This window comes from Benincasa hispida, chromosome 6 (assembly GCF_009727055.1).
Source record: "Benincasa hispida cultivar B227 chromosome 6, ASM972705v1, whole genome shotgun sequence".
Taxonomy (NCBI): domain Eukaryota; kingdom Viridiplantae; phylum Streptophyta; class Magnoliopsida; order Cucurbitales; family Cucurbitaceae; genus Benincasa; species Benincasa hispida.
Genome location: NC_052354.1, coordinates 45,034,594 through 45,046,065, shown reverse-complemented (window position 1 = coordinate 45,046,065; position 11,472 = coordinate 45,034,594).

Below are 11,472 nucleotides of genomic sequence, written 5' to 3'. Positions count from 1 at the left end.
GCCCAAAGTATTTGGCGGAAAAGAAAGCGGAAAAGGCGAAACAAGGTACATCAAATTTACTAGTAGTTGAAACATTTCTAGTAGAGAATACTCACCTAACTCGGATATTAGATTCAGGCGCCGCTAATCATGTTTGCACTTTATACAGGAAACTAGTTCTTGGAGAGAACTTTCTTAATAGGAAATGACTTTCAAGGTGGGAACAGGTGAAGTCATTTCAGCTCATGCAGTGGGAGATGTCAATATATTTTTTTGGAGAATCTTTCACTTACTTAAGAATGTATATTATGTACCTAAGATGAAAAGAACATAATCTCCATTTCCTGTCTGCTAGAAAATATGTACAAAATATCTTTTGAATCTAATGAAATGTTTGTTTTTCAAGAGGTGTTCATATTTGTTTTGCAAGACTAAAAAATAACTTGTATGTATTAAAACCAAATGAAGCAAAGACCATTCTAAATATAGAGATGTTTAAAACGATTGAGACTCAAAATAAAAAACGGAAAATTTCTCCTAATGCCTATCTTTGGTACCTCAGACTTGATTACATTAATCTCAACAGGATTGAGAGATTGGTAAAAAAGTCAACTAAGTCAGTTAGAAGATAGTTCTTTACCTCCATGTGAATCATATCTTGAGGGAAAAATGACAACAAGATCTTTTCCTGACAAAGGTCTTCGTGCCAAAGAGCCTCTCGGACTTATAAATTTAGACCTATGTGGTCCGATGAGTGTAAAAGCACGAGGAAGCTATCAGTATTTTATCAGTTTTATTGATGATTACTCAAGATATGACTACATTTACTTAATTAGTCACAAGTCTAAAACTCTTGAAAAGTTCAAAGAATTTAAGAACGAGACAGAAAAATTTGTTAAGTAAAAGAATTAAAACACTTCGATCTGATCGAGGTGGAGTGTATATGGATTTACAATTCTAGAACTATCTAGTAGATCATGGAATTCAATCCCAACTCATAGCACCTGGAACACCAAAATAAAATGGTGTTGCAAAAAGGAGAAATCGAACCTTGTTAGACATGGTCCAATCAATGGTGAGTTATGCTCAGTTACCTTAATCATTTTGGGAGTATGCAGTGTAGACTGTAGTATTTATTCTAAACGTTGTTCCTTCAAAAAATGTTTCAGAAACACCGTATGAATTATGGAAAGGACACAAAATTAGTTTACGTTATTTCCGTATCTGGGTTGTCTAACACATGTATTGGTACAAAATCCTAAGAAATTAGAAACATGTTCGAAGTTATACCTCTTTGTAGGATACCCTAAATAAACAAAAGGAGGACTGCTCTATGATCCCCAAGAAGACAAAGTATTTGTATCGACAAATGTTACATTCTTGAAAGAAGATCATATAAAAAATTATTTACCTCGCAGTAAATTAATATTGTAAGAAATGACCAAAGATGCTATAGAAACATCAACAAGAGTTGTTGATCAAGCTGGTCCATCAACAACTGTTGTTGTCCCATCACGTCCATCTCAAGAGTTGAGTATACCTTGACATAGTGGGAGAATTATTCAACAACCTGAACGCTATATGGGTTTAATAGGAACTCAAAACATCATACATGATGATGGATTAGAGGATCCATTAACCTTTAAAAAGGCAATGGAAGATGTTGATAAGGAATAGTGGATAAAAGTTATGGACGTTGAAATTGAGTCTATGTACTTCAACTCTGTTTGAGAACTTGTAGATCAATCACATGGGGTTAAACCTATAGGTTACAAATGGATTTACAAAAGAAAATGAGACCAAATGGCAAGGTGCAAACCTATAAAGCTAGACTCATGGCAAAAGGTTTTACCCAAAAAGAAGGGGTTGGTTATGAAGAAACTTTTTCTCTTGTTGCCATGATAAAATCGATTAGAATACTTCTATCCATTGCCACATATTATGACTATGAAATATGGCAAATGAATGTCAAGACAACTTTTCTGAACGACCATCCTGATGAAAGTATTTTTATGTCTCAACCAGAATGGTTCATTGAACAAGGACAGGAACAGAAAGTCTGTAAGCTTAAACGATCCATTTATAGGTTAAAAAAAGCTTCAAGATCATGGAATATAAGATTTAATACTGCGATAAAATGTATTGCTTTGAACAGAATGTTGACGAATCTTGTGTATACAAGAAGATAGTCAACAAGACTGTAGCATTCTTAGTTATTTATGTTGATGATATCTTGCTCATTGAGAATGAGGCAAGCTTCCTTGTTGACGTAAAGAGATGGTTAATAATACAGTTCCAAATGAAAGATTTGGATGATGCTCAATACGTTTTAGGAATACAAATCTTTCGAAATCAAAAGAATAGAACCCTAGCACTATCCCAGACATCTTATATTAACAAGATGTTGTCAATATATAATATACAAAATTCCCAAAAAGGTATGTTACCTTTTAGACATAGAATTCATTTGTCAAAGGAATAGTGTCCTAAGATACCTCAAGATGTTGAGGAAATGACAAGAATTCCATATGCATCTGCAGTTGGGAGTTTGATGTACGCAATGTTATGTACACGTCCTGACATATGCTTTGCAGTTAGTATCGTCAGCAGGTTCCAATCCAATCTAGGACACAGCCATTGGATTGCTAAAAAAAACATCATCAAGTATCTAAGGAGAACAAGAGACTATATACTTGTGTATGGACCTAAGAATTTGATCCTTATCGGATACACTGATTTTGATTTCTAGACTTATGTGGATTCCAGGAAATCTACTTCAGGATCAGTTTTCACTTTCAATGGAGGAGCTATAGTTTGGAGAAGTATTAAGCAAAGTTGTATCGCTGACTCCACAATGGCAGCAGAATACGTAGCCGCATGTGAAATCGCTAAAGAAGCAGTATGGCTATGCAAATTCTTGGTTGACTTGGAAGTAGTTCCAGATATGCACCTACCTGGCACACTGTATTTTGACAATGTGGTGCTGTTTCCAACTAAAAAGAAGCAAGGAGTCACAAACGTGGAAAACATATTGAAAGAAAGTACCATCTCATCAGAGAAATAGTACACCGAGGAGACGTGATCGTCACGAAGATAGCCTCTAAAGACAACCTTGCTGATCCATTTATGAAGACCTTCTTGACTAAAGTGTTCGAGGGCCACCTGGTTGGACTAGGACTTCAAGCAACATAATCTAGGGCAAGTGGAAGAATATCTATGGTATTAGAGATGCCCTAGTTTATTATATTTTCCCTTTATGTTTCTCAACATTGTATTGTATATATTTATTTTCATTGGAGTTTTAGTCCAAGTGAGAGATTGTTGGGAATATCCTAGAACTCGTAGCTCGTAAATTTTGTGTTAAACATTATATTTATCAATAAAATATTATTGAGTATCTTATTCAATAAAGTTGTTGATTTTGCATTCTATTATGAAAATCCAATAAACATATCCATGTCTATAGTATGAATACTTTAACTTTATGTGGTTACATAAACAGGATCAAGTTAATAGTATATAGTCTAAATGATCAATAAGTATATGGATGAAATTGGGTATCGCATCCTGGTAACACTATTGGATGCGACCCATTTTATATAGGTAATACTGATGACGTGATCCATAGATCATTCATGTAGAGACATGTGAGTGGGAGCATCTTATGCAATGAGTTTGCATATAGACTGGACCACGAAATAGTCACTTTTCTTTATAATAATCGTTTACTGTTAAAACTGACTATTTCATACTTAAGTAACCTAGAATAACTCGATCTTAATCTTGAGCTAGCTATGAACTCCTGTTTACTCGGGATTATCCTTTGATCTGCATGGGTGAGAGTAGTCCAACAACACTGCTCAATAAGCCTTCTATTTTGGGGATAAAATCAGATGGATAGCTGGGGACATAGCCCTGCAAGATGGAATTCACTCCTACTCATTTTAGGGTTAGCAGATAGGTTGTTATCTTAAGTGCTGATTTCAGGTCTTGAACAATCGGGACCTTTCCTTTTCATGATAGAGAAGAACATGATTCATAAGTAGTATTATGAATCAAATTTTTCATTGGAGGGTTAGTGGGAACTTAAGGAACAAGATGTATTTATAGGGGTAAAATGGTAATTTTGATCCAGCTATAATTACGAACAACCTGTGAAGGATCAACATACTGATTATGGTTTATATGGACAAAAATATATCTACAGTGAGAAGAGTGCAACTATCGAGCTATAGTGGTGTGTCTTAATAGTTAACGAATAGTAATTAATTCAATTAAAGAGTGCAAATTAATTACAGATCGTTGGAACTCATGATCTGTAGATCCATTAGGTCCCTCTACTAGCTCATTAAATTGGAATAACAAATTGAGTATTATTATGAAATTAGGGCTATGAATTCGAAATGTTCAAAATAATTTTTAGGGTTTTCGATTGATTGTATATGATACAATTAAAAACTTTTAGTTTAATTGAAATTAGATGAAATTGGAAAATTAATTAATATTTAAATTATGATTTAAATATAAAATTGATTTATTGGTGAATTTACTTTATTAATTTAATATTAGATATTAAATTAATATTATTTTAATTAAAAAGTAATTAAAATTAGTTTTATTTAAATTAATTATTTTGAATTAATTTTATACAAATAATTTAAACAATTAAATAAAATGATTTTTGAAATCATATTAAGTTAATGCTTTTTTTCCAATTTTTGGGAAGAACCCACTAACTTCATTTGATGGAATATCACCAAAATCCAATTTCAATTTGTGATGATCTTCAAGGAGGAGCTGCCTTTCATGCAACCCTGTATATTTGCATGAATTCTACTTATATATAGAAATTCCATGCATGAAAATCATTAAGCATTCTGAGTCTTACTTACTGAAGTAAAAACCTGAAAACCCTACACATCCCTCACTTGTTCTTCATCAATTCAACTTGATTTAAATATTTCCACCATACGTTCTAGCTTGAGCATAGTAAAGAAGATCTCGATGGTAGTCCTCTTGAAGTTTCAAGTTCTATCTTGGTGGATTTCAACTGAATTTGTGAAGGAAATCTTCAAAGATAATATGTGTTTCAAACCCTCTTCTGAATATCATATGAACAACATGCTTAAAACTCAAATTAAATGTAGTTTAAGTGCTTATTGATTATGAAGTCCTCTGTTGCATGATATTTCATTCCTTCATGATTTAACATAGGATATTTGGCACATAAGTGTTTCCCTTTCCGTAAGGCTATAGGAATATCAAGATCTGAGATGGAAGTTTCACCTATTGGATTTTCTATTGAATTTTTTTTATCTTGGTTCTGACTCTTGATAGATCTGGAGAGTGACAATTTTAGGTTCTCGATGACTTATCCTTCTCTCATACACTTGTCCAAAGAGTTTCATTGACTCCAAGCATGATCTGTTTTCAGAATGATGATGCTGCTTTTTTAGAAAAATTTTGAGTATGCACACTTTCTAAGTCAAATTTAGGAATTCTGGATGGAGTTTCTTACAATTTATTTGTGACTCAGAACTTACTCCTAGATTCTGACTTCCTCGTTCTAAATTTGAATTTATATCTTGTGCTACCTCAATGGAATCATCTTTTCCACAAGTAAGGAATTCTAGAGTATTATTTCCTAAAGAACTATTAGGAGTTTTGGCGATAACTTCTAAATCTTATGGTGGTATGGGTGGTAAACTTAGTATTTCTATGGATTATACTAAGGAGATGGGGATGTTTTTATTTCTAAATTTGATTCTGTGTTATTCTCACCCTTAATCTAAATTGGAAAAAATGGTTGTTTTTAAAAAAATTATACATCCATAGAAACAAAAAATTTCCTAGTTGTAGGATCATAACATTTACATCCTTTTTGGTTTGGAGAAATACCTACAAAAACACATTTTCTTACTTTGGATCTAATTTACTAATACCTCCACCAGGATTTTTAATAAAAACCGCGCATCCAAATATTTTTAGATCTATTGAATTCATTAGTTTAGTTTTTGGAAACTCTTTTTGGAGAACTTGAATAGGAGTTTTAAAATTTAAAACTCTAAATGGCATTCTATTAACCAAATATGTGGAGTGTAACACAACTTCACCCTAATGATATTTAAGTATATTCATAGAAAACATGAGAGCTCTAGCTACTTCTAACGAGTGTCTATTTTTCCTTTTAGCCCTACCATTTTGTTGTGGTGTATCATTGCAAGAACTTTGTTGTATTATCCCATTGTCCATAAAAAACTTCCCAAGAACTTGAGCAAAAAATAGTCGACTGTTATCACTACGGACAATTTGAATTTTAGTGTTAAACTGAGTGTGAACCATATGGTAAAATTATTTGAAAATGCTCTCTACCTGATTTCTCTTTAAATAAACCCAACAAACTCTAGTATAGTTATCTATAAAAGTTATAAACCATCTTTTATCATTAACACGTGACGGGCCCCATATATACGAATAAATTAATGTAAATGGCCTAGATACTTGATATGGATGTGGAGTATATGAGCTTCTATGATGTTTTGCATATGCACAAATTTCGCATTGAAAAAGTGACGGTTCTCTATTAAGAAATAAGTTTGGAAACAATCTTTTTAAGTAAAAGAAATTTGGATGACCTAGTCTAAAATACCAGTTTGGAGGCATGACCTTCTTTGAGCTTATTTATTTGAGTTGGACTTCTTATCCAGAAAATAAAGACCACCACTTTCCCTAAGCCAATCAACTTCCTGAGGCCTACAAAGTGAAGATGAAAAATTAGCAAGGCATGGTAGGTCTTTTGTGATTTTTCTTTGAGATATAAGATTATAAGTCAACTTGGGAATATGCAAGCATTAGATAGGACCAAAGACGATGATATTGCAATGTTATTAACACCAGCTATGGTAGAATAAGAACCATCAGCCATTCTCACTTTTTTATTCCCTACACAAGGTTTATAAGAAGGAAAAAGGCCAGAGGAACTAGTCATATGATCAGTGAATCTATTATCCAGGGAAGATTAAGGTACATAATGTAATTTACCATTTTGTGCAAACGAACATAATGGCATCTATGGAAGATTAAGATACATAATGTAATTTACCATTTTGTGCAAACTATTGGAAGTGGAAAAACCAAAAGTAAATAATACTTTTCTCTCTCATTTATTTAATGACAGTAAAGATACATTATATAGATGTACAATAAAGGAGAAAAAGGAACAGTTACCTACTAATGAGGATATTAACAAAAATAAAAAAAAAATAACAAAAACTTGTTACAACTAATAACAACTAACAAAAAAATAGCAAAAACTTGTTACAACTAATAACAACTAATATCCCCCCTCAAGTTGGACTGAAAATGTTTGACAAACCCAACTTGGATTTTATAGCCGAAAACAGTGAAAATGGAAGAGCTTTAGTGAAGCTATCAACAAGTTGATGTATAGAACGGATGGGCAACAGCTTAACAGAACCATCAGTAACTTTATCTCGAACAAAATGACAGTCAAGCTCGATATGTTTAGTCCGCTCATGAAAAATAGGATTGTTGGCAAGGTGAATGGCAGATTGATTATCACAATAAAGCAAAGAAGTTTGATGAATATGAATGAGTAAATCATGAAGAAGAGACTGAAGCCATACAAGTTCACAGGTTGTGGAAGCAAGAGCTCGATATTCAGCCTCTGCAGAAGATCTTGAAACCACATTCTGCTTCTTAGACTTCCATGAAACAAGAGACGTGCCCAAAAAAAATACATAACCCATTGTAGACTTCCGTGTATCAAGGCAAGATGCCTAATTAGAGTTAGCAAAGGCGCTTAGCTAAAAAGAATCGGCAGGGGTGATCAAAACACCTTGGCCAGGGGCTGATTTCAGATAACGCAAGAGATGATATGCTGCATATAAACGAGCTTTGCATGGTTTAGCCACAAATTGACTAAGTTTATTAACAACAAATACAATGTCCATCCGTGAAATAGTCAAGTAAAGAAGGCGACCAACCAGTCTTCTATAGGGAGAAGGATCATCAAGAACTTCATGGTCAGAATTTCGAAGCTTAACATTCGGATCCATGAGGAGATTGACTGGCTTAGCACCAAGAAGACCAGTATCCTTAAGGATTTAAAGTGTATAATGCCGTTGAGAAATGGAAATACCTTGAGATGAACGAGCAAGCTCAAGGCCCAGAAAATACTTCAACGGTCCAAGGTCTTTTGAACTTAAAAGCAACATGTAAAACCTGTTTAAGTTCATCAATAAGCTTGATATCTGCACCAGTAATGACAATGTCATCAACAATCACCAATAAACAATAAAACTAGAGCCAGAACCACGAACAAAACAGAGAGTAATCGGCTTTAGACTGTTGAAAACCAAGGAAAAAACCAAAACATCAGAAAATTTGGCAAACCATTGCCTTGAAGCCTGCTTGAGACCATATATAGACTTCTTTAATCTACAAACAAGCTTGCCTTTGTGATGAACCTTAGGTGTATAGCCAAATGGGAGGTCCATATAAACCTCTTCAAACAAATCTCCATGAAGAAAGGCATTGTTGACATTGAGTTGAACCAGAGGCCATTGATAAGTGTCAGCTAAAAAGAAGAACTCGAACAGTGACTAATTTGGCCATAGAAGAAAATGTCTCAAGAAAATCCAGACCTTCCTGTTGAGTATATCCTTTAGCAACAAGCCGGGCTTTGTATCTCTCGATGGAACCATCAACACGATGTTTGAATTTATACACCCACTTGCAACCGATGCTATGTTTGGATGGAGGTAAAGGAAAAACCTCCAAAGTGTCATTGTCTTCCATAGCTTGCAGTTCAAGCTTCATAGTTGTCTTCCAATGGTCATAAGGTATGGCTTGATGATAAAATTTTGGTTCATAATGAGCGAAGATGGCAATGGAAAACATACGAAAAACAGGGGAGAGGTGATCATAAGAAAGAGATGCGTGTATAGGATGATGTGTAGAAAAATTGGAAAGAGAAGTTTGGGATGTGAGGTTGCAGTGATAGTCTTTAACATAGGAAGGGGGTTTGATTGGTTTAGATGTCCTTTTAGGTGCAGCAAAGGGTTGAGTATTTAGGTTGGAAGAAGGGGAAGGTTGCTGAGATGAAAGATCAGTGGAAGGGGGGGGGGTGGGGGAGAGGGATGTGACAGGTGAAGAAACTGAAGATATAGTTGTAGGAGGCACCGAACAGGGAATGGATGGGGAATGATTAGTAGAAGAAAAAGGTTCAATGAGAGTGGAAGGTAAGGAGGGTGCAGTGGTAGGGTGGGTTGAAAAATCAATGTCAAGGGCTATAGAAAGGACAATATGCTGAAAAGGGTCGGGTTTCTCCAAGGTCACTTTATGAAAAGGGAATAAATGTTCATGGAAAACAACATCGTGGGAAATAAAGAACTTGTTACTAGTGATATCAAAAAGTTTGTAAGCCTTCATACCTGGTGGATAACCAATAAAGACAGTAGGGACAGCCCGTGGAGCAAACTTGGATTGACCATGAGACAAAGTAGAAGCAAAACATAGGCACCCAAAAGTTATAATAAGAGAATAATCAGCCAAAGTACCCTGCAACAACTTATAAGGCGTTTTCCATCCCAGAATAGGTGAAGGTATTCTGTTAATAAGATATACTGCAGTCAAAATACATTCATTCCAAAATTTGAGAGGGACTCTGGATTGAAAGAACAATGCTCTGGAAATATTTAACAAATGTTGGTGCTTACATTCAACTACAAAATTCTATTCTGGTCTGCCCACACAAGAATATCGATGTAAAACCCATATTTGTAAGAAAAACTCAACAAAGAAAAGTTCAGAAGCATTATCAGAACGAAACACTTTGATTTTCTTATCATACTGAGTTTCAACATAAGAAAAGAACTGAGGTATAATCTTCAAAACATCAGACTTGGATTTTAACATGAATACCCAAGTAAAACGACTGTGATCATCTAAACGATTGTGATCATCTATTATAGTAAGGAAAAATTTATGTCCAGCATGAGTAGGTGTAGAAAAAGGACCCCAAATATCAGCATGAATCAAGTAAAAAACAACAGATGATCTATTATTATGCGATTCAAAAGACAATTTCTTTTGTTTTGCTAAAGGACAAATGTCACAAGAGAATGTGCTATGCAGAGAAAGATAATCAAGATGTAAAACATGTTTCAAAGCAGATAATCGAGATAGGGATGGATGTCCAAGCCTGGCATGCCATAAGGAATAATTATTTGAAGAAGCAGCAGTAATAACAGGAGAAGGTATTGTACTGATGTGAGGTTGTTCAACAATATACAAACCATCACGCAACCTACCCTTGCCAATCGTCTTCAAAGTGGATTTTTCCTGAATATCACAAGAATCAGTGGAGAAATGGACAAAGACATTACCATCAGATGTTAAAGCACTAATAGAAAGTAAGTTGTACTGAAATTTTGGAACATATAGAACATGATGAAGATGCAGTGACCCAAAAAGTGTGACGATGCCAATAAAAGAGACTGAAATTCTTGTGTTATCAGGCAGAACAATAGTAGTACTAGTCGGCAGGAGCTCGTGAAATAAATGCCTTTGGAAACATATGTGTAGAAGCCCCAGAATCAATGATCCATTCATGATTAGAGAGAATTTGAGAACAATTACCTGCTACATGTGTGACTGAATCAATTTTGGCCTTGGCCATATTAAGCTTGGATTGCAGCATAGTGAAGAGTTGTTGAAGAGTGTCATTGGTAATCATATTCCCAGATGGAGCAGGGGACGAGGAAGATGCAGAATCAACAGGATTAGCAGATGAACTGGAGGAAGGATGTTGCTTATGAACCTGATTTGAGAATCCTTTATGCTTATAGTCTGATGGATATCCATGGAGCTTGTAGCATTTATCAGCAGTATGACCGGTGATGTTGTAATAGGTGCAAACAGGGTGACTTTTAGTCTGCTTCGAAGAGGGCTGGTGATGACTCTGTTGCAAAGGGTTATCATTCTTCTGCATAGCCAATGTAATAGCAGAAGAAGGGGGATTAGCAAGGGATTGATGTTGTTCTTGTTGAACAACAAATGAAAAAGCTTTATTAAAAGGTGGAGGCGGATCCATGAGAAGAAGTTGAGAACAAGTATGGTTGAAGCTGTCGTTTAGCCCCATCAGAAAACAGAAGAGATACTCGAATTGAAGAAAGTCTTCCATGGATTTGATGCCGCCACAGGTACACTGCCCACACATACAACCAGGGCGATAGGAAACATACTCATCATAGAAAATCTTCATTTTAGTAAAATACATAGTGACGAAGTCTTGATCTTACTTGAGGCTGGATAACTCGCGTTTGAGATGAAAAATGCGAGGTACGTTACATCTTTTGAAACAATCTTGAAGGTCAAGCTAGATTGCTCGAGCCGATTCGGTGAAGAGAATACTTGAAGAAATACTCTTAGAAACAGAGTTGAGAATCCAAGCAACAACAACATTATTGT